Below are 12,830 nucleotides of genomic sequence, written 5' to 3'. Positions count from 1 at the left end.
TGATTGTTTAGTAGCATATTATTTAACCTCCAAGTATTTGTACTCTTTCCGGATTTTTTCTTGTAGCTGATTTCTAGTTTTATGGTATATGCTATGTGGTCAGAAAAGGTATATGCTATGACTTTGATCTTTTTGAATTTGTTGAGATTTGTTTTGTGGCCTAATATGGTTCTATTCTGGAGAATATCCCATGTACACTGGAAAAGAATGTGTATTCTGCTGTTTTTGGAAGGAATGTTCTGAATATATCTGTTAAATCATTCAGGTCCAGTGTGTCATTCAAAGGCACTGTTCCCTTGTTGATTTTGTCTGGATAATCTGTCCATTGATGTAAGTGGGATATTAAAGTCCCTTACTATTGTTGTATTACTACCAATTAGTTCTTCTGTTTGTTATTAACTGTTTTATGAATTTGGGTGCTTCCATGTTGGATGCATAAGTATTTCCAATTGTTATATCTTCTTCTTAGATAGTCCCTTTATTATTACTTTTAAAATATTTTACTTATTTATTTATTTTTTTAGAGAGAGTGCTTGAGTGCTGGTAGGGGGAGGGTCAGAGGGAGAAGGAAAGAATCACAAGCATATTCCCTGCTGGACACAGAGTCCAAAGCGAGGCTCGATCTCATGACACACACACCCCCATCACAACTTGAGCCAAAATCAAAAGTCGGACATTTAATCTGCTGAGCCACCCAGGAGCCCCTGTCCCTTATTTTTTATATAGTGTCCTTTGTCTCTTGTTATAGATTTTATTTTTATTTATTTATTTATTAAAAAGGTTTTATTTATTCATTCATGAGAGACACAGAGAGAGAGAGGCAGAGACACAGGCAGAGGGAGAAGCAGGCTCCATGCAGGGAGCCCAATGTGGGACTCAATCCTGGGTCTCCAGGATCATGCCCTCAGCCGAAGGCGACGCTAAACCGCTGAGCCACCAGGGCTGCCCAGTCTTTATTTTAAAATCTCTTTTGTCTAATATAAGTATTGCTACCCTGGCTTTCTTTTGACATCTGTTTGCATGATTAATCTTTCTTCATCCCCTCACTTTGAATCTGCAGGTGTCTTTAGGTCTGAAATGAATCTCTTGTAGGCAGCATATCCTACTCTGTCACCCTGTTTTTTGACTGGAGCATTTATCCATTTACATTCAAAATGATTATTGAGAGACATATGTATTTATTGCCATTTTGTTACTTATTTGTGGTTTTTTAATAGTTTTTCTTTGATCTTTTCTTCTCTTGCTCCTTTCATGGTTTACTGGCTTTCTTTAGTGATATACTTGGATTCCTTTTTCTTTATTCTTTGCATATCTATTGCAGATCCATGGTTACCATTGGGTTTGTGCATATAGCAGTCTACATGAAGTTGATGGTCACTTAAGTTTGAACCCATTCTTTGCTCCTTCCCACATTTTAGGTATATAGTGTTAAATGTTACATTTTTTAATTTTGCGAGTCCCTTGACTGATTTTTACATATATATATGCATATAGATAGATACATACATACATACACAGATATGCTTTTGTGTTTTTACTTTGTATATGTATGTGTGTGTTTCCTGCTTTGCCCATATTTTCACTTGTGGTCTTTTTTTTCTTCTCAAAGAGCCCTTTAATATTTCATCCAGGGCTGGTTCAGTGGTCATGAACTCTTTTAGTTGTTGTTTGTCTGAGAAACTTTTTATTTTTCCTTCTATTCGAAATGACAGCTTTGCTGGGTAGAGTATTCTTGGTTGCAGAATTTTCCCTCTCAACAGTTTGAATATATCATGCCACTCTCTTCTGGACTGCATAGTTTCTGCAGAAAAATCTGCTGATGGCCTAATGGGGTTTCCTGTTGTATATAACTGTCTTATTTTCTCTTGCTGCTTTTAAACTCTTTTCAAAAAGTAGTATCTACACCTGGGGCACCTGGATGGCTCAGTCAGTTGAGTGTCTGACTCTTGATTTTGGCTCAGGCCATGATCTCAAGGTCCTGCGATTGAGCCCTGCATCAGGGTCTATGCTCAGCAGGGATTCTCTCTCTCTCTCTCTCTCCTTCCTTTTGCTCCTCCCCTGCTCACTTTCTCTTTCTCTAAAATAAGTAAATTAAAAAAAAATAATCTTTATACCCAACAGGGAGCTCAAACTCATGACCCTGAGATCAAGAGTCTCATGTTCCACTCAATTAAGCCAGCCAGGAACCCCTCTATTTTTTTTTTTTTTAAGTAATCTCTATACCTATCATGGGGCTGGAACTCATGACCCTGAGATCAAGAGTCACATGCAACACCAACTGAGCCAGTTAGGTGCCCCTCTCTTGCTTTTTTAAAAATTTTTTCTTTATGACTACTTTTTGCCATTTTAATTACATTGTGTCTTGGTGTGGACCTCCTTGGGTTGATTTTGTTGGGGGATCTTTGTGCTTCCTAGATTTGGATATCTGTTGCCTTACCCAGATTAAGGAAGTTTTCAGCTATTATTTTTTTTAAAGATTTTATTTATTTATTCATAGAGATGCAGAGAGAGAGAGAGAGAGAGGCAGAGACACAGGCAGAGGGAGAAGCAGGCTCCATGCAGAGAGCCCGACGCGGGACTCGATCCAGGGTCTCCAGATCACGCCCTGGGCTGCAGGCGGCGCTAAACCGCTGCACCACTGGGGCTGCCCCTCAGCTATTATTTCTTCGAATAAATTATCTGTTCCCTTTTGTCTCTTCTTCTTCTGGGATCTCTACATTATTACATTTGATGAAGTCACTGAGTTCTCTAAGTCTATTTTCATTTTGCATAATTTTTCTCTCTCTTTTGTTCAGCTTGATTACTTTCCATAACTGTGTCTTCCAGGTCATTAATTCATCTCATTGCTTTCTCTAGCTTACTATTTATTTCATCAAGTGTATTTTTAATTTCAATTATTGTGTTCTTCATCTCTGATTAGTCTTTTTATCTCTGTGTTAAGGATCTCACTGATGTCTTCCTCTCTTTTCTCAAGTCCAATGGATATATTTATCATCATTACTTTAAATTTTCTATCAGGCATATTACTTATCCCTGTTTTGCTTAGGTATCTTGCTGTAATTTTGTTCTGTGGTTTCATTTGGGACATATTTCTTTGTCTCCTTATTTTGCCTAACTCTGTGTTTGTTTCTGTATTAGGAAAGTCAGCTATTCTCTTCCTCTTCAAAGTATTGGGTGGGGTGCACACTTTTAACAGGGTTTTCTCCCACAGAGGAAATTTAGTAGCTGCTGTGGAGACCAGGCCGCCTGGGGCTGCTCTGCAAAGCACACACCAGGAGGGTGTGCAGTTTTGACAAGGTGTATGTCTCCTCCACAGGAGGTTGGGAGGTGCAGTGTTGGCAATGTTTGCATCATTCTTCTGGGAAGGCAACCACAGTACCAGGACTGAGGTAGGCCCAGCTGGAGGGGGCAGGGTACGATGTAAGCAAGTTAGGAAGTCAGTGCCACCTGCTGCACTGGTTCTGGTAGGTGGCTTTGTGATTATGCTGAAGACAGGGAGAGGGAAGGGAAGGGAAATGGCACCTGCTAGCTCCTCTGTTTCTGGAGAAGTCCCTGGGGGAACTCTGAGATGAGTAACTAACTCTCCCTCCCATATGCCCCAGGCACTTTTCAAACTTGTTTCTAAACTTTATCTCCATAGACTATTGTGCTATCTTTTTAAGGATGGGTTCAGCTCCTAAAGTTCCAGGCTTGAACATCTCCAGTCCTAAGGTTGTGGGCTCCAGAAGATATGTTTTTGCACATAAAAACCTATGTAGTGCAGCCCTGGAGCATGGGATCTGGAGCTCAGACACTGAGGCTGCCTGCACTTGCTCTTCAATCTATGCCAAGATTCCCCACTTTGTACAGTAGTGGGGAAGATGATATCTCCCTTCACAGAGGATAAGGAGATGTAAATCTATTTCAGGAAGTGATTTCTTAAAAATATTTAATTAATTAATTAATTTATTTATTTATTTGAGAGAGAGAAGGCAAGCTTGAGCTGGGGTAGCATGGGAGGGGGCAAAGAGTGAAAGTTTTTTAAAAAATATTTTATTTATTTGAGAGAGAGAAGGAGCACGCACAGGGGATAACAGCAGAGGGAGAGGGAGAAGCAGGCTCCCTGCTAAGGAGGACCCTGGGAATTAGGATTATTAATTCATCTGAAGTTTTAAGTGTTCATGCATGACCCAAGCTGAAGGCAGATACTTAACCGAGTGAGCCACCCAAGTACCTCTCAAGAACTGATTTTTATTTTTATTTTTATTTCTTTTTATTTTTATTTTTTTTAAATTTTATTTATTTATGATAGTCACATAGAGAGAGAGAGAGAGAGAGAGAGGCAGAGACACAGGCAGAGGGAGAAGCAGGCTCCATGCACTGGGAGCCCGATGTGGGATTCGATCCCGGGTCTCCAGGATCGCGCCCTGGGCCAAAGGCAGGCGCCAAACCACTGCGCCACCCAGGGATCCCAAGAACTGATTTTTAAAAATCACATTCACTTTTTTTTCCCTAGAACTTCCTTTTATATAATTATAATTTTTTAAATTTTATTTTATTTTTCCCTAAAACTTTGAATGTTAAAAATGAGACATATTCATTATAGAAAGTTTGTAAAATATAGAAGTGTGTAATAAGGAAAATAAAAGTTACCTGTAATGTTGCAAAGTGTTAACTTTTTGTATGGCAAAAAATCAAACTATATTGCTTCTTGAGAGATCAAGTATCCTTTTATTCCTCCTCCATTTTCATGTTTCTGACTGAATACAATAGGGTGTTATTGAATGACTATAAAAAATAGTAATAATTTTACTTTTTTTTTTTTTTTTTTAAGTAGGCTCCATGCCCAGCATGGAGCCCAACACAAGGCTTAAACTCAAGACTGAATTGAGATCAAGACTTGAGCTGAGGGCAGCCAGGGTGGCTCAAGCGGTTTAGTGCCACCTTCAGCCCAGGGCCTGATCCTGGAGACCCGGGATTGAGTCCCACGTCAGGCTCCTTGCATGGCGCCTGCTTCTCCCTCTGCCTGTGTCTCTGCTTCTCTCTCTACTCTCTGTGTATTCTCAGAAATAAATAAATAAAATCTTTAAAAAATATATTTTAAAAAAAAAGACTTAAGCTGAGATCAAGAGTTGAACACTTAAAACTAACTAAGCCACCCAGGCACTCCCAAAATAATAATAATAATAATAATAATAATAATAATAATAATAGTAATAGTAATAATGTTCTAAGCTTTAAGTCCTACTGGTTGTGAGAACACACAAAATACAGCCCCTCTGATTCTCAAAGCCAAATGCTAGAGGGATGCATCTTCCCCATGCAGGCTTCTGAGTGCTGTAATCTGTTTCTTGATGTTCTCAGTGCCCAGTGGCTCCCTCCCCCTGGTGGTCAGACCTGCTAGGTTTAGCTCCCCACTGTGTCTCTGCCCTTCCTAACATCTTCAGTGTGGCCTTGTCTCTATACTTTTTTTTTTAGTTTATTTATTTATTTTAATCTCTACACTCAATGTGAGGCTCAAATTCACAACCCCAAGATCAAGAGTCCCATGCTCTACTGACTAAGCCAGCTTCCCACCCCTTGTCTCTACATTAGTTGTGGAGTTTGTTCTACCAGTCTTTGAGTAGTTTTCTGATTATTTGCCCTTTTGTGAGTTTTATCTAGTTGTATCCATGGGATGAGGTGAATTATTGACATCCTACTTGCCATCTTCCCACAAAAATTTTTAGTTTTAATATAGGCTGCTTTTTTTTTTTTCTTGCGTAGGCTTTTGATGTCTTATCCTCCAGTAATCTTTTAAACAAATTTATATCCTTTCATTGTCTGGTTTATGATCATTTGATGGTTCCCTTTTTCAGACTTCTTAATGATCTGGTCTCTGCATTCTTTTATCTTTCCACTTACCAATATCGCTACCCAAATGTACTTATCAAGTCGTTCTGAATTACTACAGAGCTCTGAGCATTCTCTGAGCACCATGCTCTCTAACGTGTCATGTCTTTACACTTGGCTAGTTCCAGTTCTTTCTTTCTTTTCATTAAACTCCTTTTCATTCACCTTTTAGGACTTCTCTAGGTAACTTCTTGTAGAAGACTTCTTTGACTTTTCCCAGTTAGGTGACTTCCTTGGCCTTCCATTGTTTACTTCTACTGTAATGTTTATCAAACTGTTTCGATTGTTGGCTCACCTGTTAACTAGCCCTCCAGATAGACTATACATTCCTTAAAGGGAGGGGCCCTACCCCTGTCTTGTCATCTGCTGCTCAAATTTGGTTGAACAGCTGAACAGGGATCTCTGCCACTTTAGCTGCTTTGACCTGGAGCAAACTAAACCCTTTGGGCCTTGGTTTTCTCATAAGATTATTGTGATGATAAACTAAGATTATGCAGAGGTTGCTTGCCAGTAAATGTTCAACAAAAATTAGCTGTTATTATCATCAACACATTGAATGGATATTTCAAACACTAATCTGTTGTATGACTTTGGACAAAATTCTTAAACTCCCAGGGCCTATTTTTCTTTTTTTTTTCTCTTCCTTCCTTTCTTTTTTTTTTTTTTTTTTTTTTTTGCGTGAGCAGGTAAGCTTTATTTCTACTCTCAAACTCTTACGACTTTGCATGAAGTTCTCATCCCTAATCTGAGAGATGGCAGGAACTATACCAAAGGACCCGCCACAACACAGTGATGTCCCACCCCCCTTGGGGGAAGGGCGCTTACACTACGTACTTTTGGAGATACCCCAAAGGTTGTCTGGCACTTTGGTATAGAAAGGATTTGGTCCAATTTCTTATTGGCTCAGGATAGTAAAAGGCACATAGAGTTGGTTGCTCAGCTCCTTGGGGTAGCGTGGAGCAGAAGGTAGACGGGGTCTGGGACAGAAGGGCAGACCGCTGGGGTGGGCTCGGGGTCTGGACGACATAGGTAGTTGATCCTGGGCGGCCACAGGGTGGCTGAGGGCAGCCTGAGTGCTCAGGCTGCGTAGATGCTGCTCTCGTGGTTTTCGTCCACCAGCTCAGTCCACCAGCTCACTGCTCTGAAACCATAGCTGGATCTCCCTCTGGGCCTCCTCCATGGAGTCATTGGCATGAATGATGTTCCTGCTGATGTGGACGCTGAAGTCCCCCCTGATGGTGCCGGGGGCGGCCTCAGCTGAGTGGGTGTGACCATGGTCCTTGAGGAGCAGACCACATTGGGGCCTTCCCAGACCATGGCCACCACGGGGCCAGAGGTCCTGTAGCTGATGAGCGCTGGGTAGAAGGGCTTCCTCCGCAGGTCATGGTAGTGCTCAACAAGGACTCTCTCTGGCGCCTGCAGCATCTTCATCCCCACCAGCTTGAAGACGCTCCTCTCAAAGCGCTGGATCGCATTCCCCACAAGCCGCCGCTGCACCCCATCCGGCTTCACTGCAACCAGGGTCCGCTCTCGAGTCCAGGAGGACCCTCCCGAGTTGGGGCGCGCGAGTAGCCTCGGCCCGGGGGCCCGCGGGCCACTCAGCAGCCCCGGCAGCGCGACGCGCCCCAAGACGCCGCCCATGACCCCGGCCCGCGGGCCGCTGGCCCCTATTTTTCTGTCAAATGAACTGTTTGACCTGGATTATCTACCACAGTGGTTCTCAAACTAGGCTGCACATTTCAGTCATCTGGGGAGTTTTAAAAATACTGATGTCTAGGTCCCTCTCCAAAAGATTCTGATTTAATTGGTGTGAGGTACCGCCTGGCATGGGTATTTTTTAAAAGCTCCCCTGGTGATTCTAAAGTTCAGCCAGAATAGAGAACCACTGATCTAAAGTTTCTTCCAGATATAACACACTAGAAAGTTGAGCTGCCAGGATTCCTTAGAGGCAGGGGAATGGAATGTCTCCCAGCATTCTCTTGCTATCACCCTTTGTTAGTTTAGCAGGAAGCATTCTTGGGCAGACTTACTAAGCTGGAACTCCAAGAGTATTTGTGGACTCCTGTATGTTTAATTCTTAGGAGCTCACTCCCATCTGGAGAGACCTGGGAGACCAGGGCTCTGAGAGAGAACAAATCATCTCTTCCCTATCACACTGCTCTAACCCAAGGCCTAGCAGTCTACACTGGAGTGTTGTGCTATGGAGTCCTAGTCAGGCCAAAGGAAAGGGTGGAGGGAAGTATCCTTGGTATAAACTTAGGAGGGGATCTTGGGGCCCTGACCAGAAGGGAGTGAGGTCTCAGAGTTAACAAATACCTACTCCTTTGCAGTGCTTCAATACCATATTCATAACCATTATTTATTTGATTTCCAAAACAACCTGGAGGAATGCAGAGCAGGTATTGCTGCCTCCATTTTGTAAAAGAGTAAAGTATGTCTCTGAATGGTTGAGGGCCTGACCAAAATTACACAGTAGATTAGCAACAGTCAGCTTGACAGTCCCTGTCCCCTGACTCTTCTTCCTGGACGCTCTCATTATGTTTGGGAGGAAATACTGCACACTCAGTGTGAGGTAATAGAAAACAGACGTTGTTCTCTTTACCTGGTTCCTGGAACAGAGCTCTTGAAACCCTTGTAACTCCCTGGATGAGGGCTGGTTGCTGGAAAGAGTAAGCCATGATTAGAAGCTGGGAATTTTCAGCCCCTTTCTTCATTCTTTTAAGAAGGGCAAGGGACTGAAAATGGAGTTAATGATCAATCATGCCTGTGTGATGAAGCCTCCAGAAAAATGTGGGGTTCAGAGAGCTTCCAGCTTGGTGAACACATCCACGTACTGGGAGCATGGCACTCTGACTCCACGGGGATAAAAGCTCTTGTACTTAGGACCCTCCCAGACCTCACCCTATGTATGTCTTCCTCGGGCTCTTCACTTTTATCATATCTTTTAATAAACTGGTAAATGCAAGTAGGTGTTTCTCTGAGTTCTGTGAGTGGCTGAAGCAAATAATCAAATCCAAGCGAGGAGGAGGTCATGGGAATCCCTGATTTGTAGCCAAGTCAGACAGAAGTTGTGGTAACCTGGGGACCTGTTACTGGTGGCAGTCCATGGGACTGAGCCCTTACCCTGTGGGATCTGGCACTATCTCTAGACAGACAGTTTCAGAATTCAGTTAAATTACTGATACTCTGTTGTCACAGAGAATTGTTTGATGTGGGAAAACCCTCACACATCTGGTTTCAGAAGTGTTTGTATGATAGTGGTATGAGAGTCAAGAGGACTGGGAGGTTTCTTCCTAAAACACCCAGGTAGCTCAGAGTCCTTGACTCCTTGGAATTAGAGCCAAGGTTCTTAGTGGCCCCATTAAATGCCACAGGGAACAACTAAAATAATTCCTCCAAATTGTGGGTTGTCTACTTCTGAGCATAGCAGTGCTCTCTGGGATTATTAGCAATGCCTTCAGTTTTGTAAAGTTTGGGATGTTCAAGACTAGCTTTGAGGAGTGGACATTCGGAGAGGTGGAGAGGTATTTAGTTTCTATGTCCAGTGTGTCCAGGAACATTCAGAAGGGCCTTGTAGAGCAGTGTTAGCCAAATGCTGGATCTTAGGCAGAACTCCATTCTTGGCTGCTAGCTCAAGATGAAATGGGAAAAAAAAACAGAAAAGGGTATCAATTTTTTACTAAGCTCAATTTAAGGCTCTGCCTTTTATTCTGGGATTATGTTTTTCCTACTTTTTTGGTGTTAAAATTGCCTTTCACAAAATAATAATGATAGTAGATGGCAGTTTATTCTATTTATTTATTTTTATTTTTTAAATTTTGTTTTATTTTATTTCTGTCGGCCTCCATGCAGGAAGCCCGACATGGGACTCCATCCCGGGTCTCTAGGATCATGCCCTAGGCTGAAGGCGTCGCTAAACCACTGAGTCACCCGGGCTGCCCTATTTTTTTTTTTTTTTAAGATTGATTGATTGATTGATGGATGACAGACAGAGAGAGAGAGAGAGAGAGAGAGAGAGGCAGAGACATAGGAGGAGGGAGAAGCAGGCTCCACACCGGGAGCCTGACGCGGGAGCCCGACGCGGGACTTGATCCTGGGACTCCAGGACCGCGCCCTGGGCCAAAGGCAGGCACTAAACCACTGAGCCACCCAAGGATCCCCGGCTGCCCTATTTTTATTTTTTATTTTTATTTTTTAAAGATTTTATTTATTTGAGAGAGAGAGAGAGGGAGTGAATGCACAAGTTGGGGGAGGGGCAGAGAGAGAGAGAGAAGCAGACTCCCCATTGAGCATGGAGCCCAACATAGGCCTGATCCCAGGACCCCAGGATCATGATCTAAGCCAAAGGCAGACATCCAACTGACTGAGCCACCTAGGTGCCCTGATTGCAGTTTATCTTAATGTCCTGGATGGCATAGTCCAAAGATGGCCATCTCATGTGAATCCCCAGAAATGGATTACTGAATGAAGGAATCCTGAATCTGGTAATTACTGTTTCAGAGGGCTACATGATCCCAATTCCTCGGAGTTGTAGGAGGCTACTTTGACTGTCAAAGCCTTCACTTTGACAGCAATGGTAAAACATCAAACAGAAGAAGACTTGAAGTGTCTGGTTTTGGGCTTTGCCACCCATAAATTCATACAGAAAGAAACATACCATTGCCACTTTGGTTTTATTTAACAAATTTATTTATATAGTGGTTATTGGATGCCCAGCCCTGTCTCAAATGCTGTACAAATGTGATCTCATTTAATCCTCAACAAGTCTATGAGGTAGACACTATTATTATCCTCACCTCCATTTTAAAGATGATGAAACTAAGACATGAGGGCATTGAGAAACCTGTCCAGGGTCATAACTAGTTAGCTATAGAGCCAGAAGTTGAAGCCAGAGAGTCTGGCTCTGGAATCCACTTTCTTAATCCCTACATCATGCTGCCTGGTTAGAAGCAATTTAAGACTTTTGTGGCATGTAATGATCTATTTTCAGCCTCTGATTTCATAGACAGAAACTGCCTGTGGACTAAGCTGCCGATCTGTACTGAGCTGCTGTGAATGATCTCTTTTGAGGTCTTTCCACAACACCACTGGGAGAATCAGAGTGGGCAGATGGCCCTTTGACAGAGCCTGGCAAGACAACAGTAGCAAAATGATGAACTTTGGGTAAGATCAGCAAGCCCTTGTAGCTTGGAACTTGAGTCCATGCAAAGGCTGTCTCCGAGGTCTTCCAGAGCCTAGACTGGTAGTTTTCAAACACATTTTTGAAAAATATTTATTTATTTATTTGAGAGAGAGAAAGAGAGCATGCGCAAGCAAGTGCGTACACACCAGCTTGGGGAGGGGCAGAGGGAGAGAGAGAGAGAGAGAGAGGCAGACTAAAATAATTGCTGAGCTGATGAAGGGCTAATGGCAAGATGCCAAGACCATGACCTGAGCCAAAATGAAGAGTCAGCCACTTAACCAATCGAACCACCCAGGTACCACTCAAATACATTTTTTAAAAACAACCAAACCCTTTTTTTCAAACATAAACATATGGGCAGTTAGTTAACACACACACACACACACACACACACACACACACACACACCTTATAAGGAATCCCTTTTTATTTTATTTTTTATTTTTGTTAATTTTTATTTTTTTGGAATTGCTTTTAAAACATAAAAGTGAAGGTGTGCTGAGGCAGAAGTGGTGATTCAGTTTACTTTATTCCCATTCTCTATGCAATATTGAGACTCTGTAATAGTGACTTGTTTCAGGCCTTTGTACCTTCTGGAGCCTCTTTCGGGAATCCTGCATCCCTCCAGGCAAGTCCCACTCTCTTTTTAGCTGAAGTCCTACCCTTCCTTCAGGGCTCTGCTGAGATGTTATTTCTTTAGGGACATGTTCCTTGAGCCTGTCTCTACTTCAAAACCTAGCCCTTATTTTGTTTTCCTCTCATAGCATCTTTTGCTTTTCCTGTATTTGACTTCCCTAAAATTGTAGTAAAATAATTTTTTTTTTAATTTTTATTATTTATTTTTATTATTTATTATTTTTTAAAGATTTTATTTATTTATTCATTAGAGACACACACACACAGAGAGGCAGAGACACAGGCAGAGGGAGAACAGGCTCCAGGCAGGGAGCCCGACGTGGGACTTAATCCCGGGTCTCCAGAATCAGGCCCTGGATTGAAGGCGGCACTAAACCACTGAGCCACCTGGGCTGCCCCTGTTTGTTTTTTTAAAGCTCATCTTCCCCAAGCATTCAGAAAGGTCCAAGAGGGCCAAGACCCATGTCTCTATTGAGGAGGGTCAGGCACAAGGTCAGAGCTCACCTAGTATTTCTGAAGAAATGTCGATGCTCCTTAGTCTTACATGGATGTCCTGTCTCTCAGGTTGAACTAGACATTTCTAGTTAGACTAAACACTTTCTGATTGTCTCCTTGCTTACTGCCTGTGCTGGCACGAATCACGGTAAGTGCTGACCTGATGCTATTAGAAAAAGAAGGATGAAAAAGAGACATCTGAGATAGCTGATTGGATCTAAAGCTGAACACTTCCTGGGAGGAAGATTTTTGGGCAGCAGGAAGCTGAGTCTAGGCCCCAGGCCAGGGTGTTGAGCAATGTTTGCATTGCTCTGAAAGCTGCTGCCAAGGAGCAAAAAACTGATGAGTGTGACCTGTGCATGCTGCTTACATTCTGGGTGACTCAAGGTTTACTGTATTCTGGGGGAAAATCATGTAAATCAGAGGGGTAGGACAGCCATGTGGGTACTGGGCAGGCAGTTTGGTGAAAGGACATCTAGTGCCACAGTAGGACAGCCTCTCTTGCGAAGCACTCACTGCCCAGGCCTTTCAGCTAATGCCAAGTTAGAGACCCCAAGCAAGCCACTTAAGGCTCCTCATTGCTTCCTCAGGCTCCCCAGTCTTCTGTTAGAAGGTTCTTTCATAGTTGGTATGGTTTGTCTTTCTC

The 12,830-nt window shown here is 42.7% G+C and overlaps 1 protein-coding gene and 1 pseudogene across 1 annotated transcript in view; one reads left to right on the top strand and one right to left on the bottom strand.

The window, feature by feature from the left end:
• Positions 1-12,830, top strand: part of NT5C2 (5'-nucleotidase, cytosolic II) — a 146,070-nt gene that overhangs the window by 32,794 nt on the left and 100,446 nt on the right. The gene's annotated exons all lie outside the window — the stretch shown is intronic.
• Positions 6,519-7,808, bottom strand: LOC112672266 (nucleoside diphosphate kinase, mitochondrial-like; annotated as a pseudogene).

This window comes from Canis lupus, chromosome 28 (genome assembly GCF_003254725.2).
Source record: "Canis lupus dingo isolate Sandy chromosome 28, ASM325472v2, whole genome shotgun sequence".
Lineage (NCBI taxonomy): Eukaryota > Metazoa > Chordata > Mammalia > Carnivora > Canidae > Canis > Canis lupus.
Note: the sequence above shows the minus strand (reverse complement) of the source record. Positions and strands in the feature narration are given on the sequence as shown.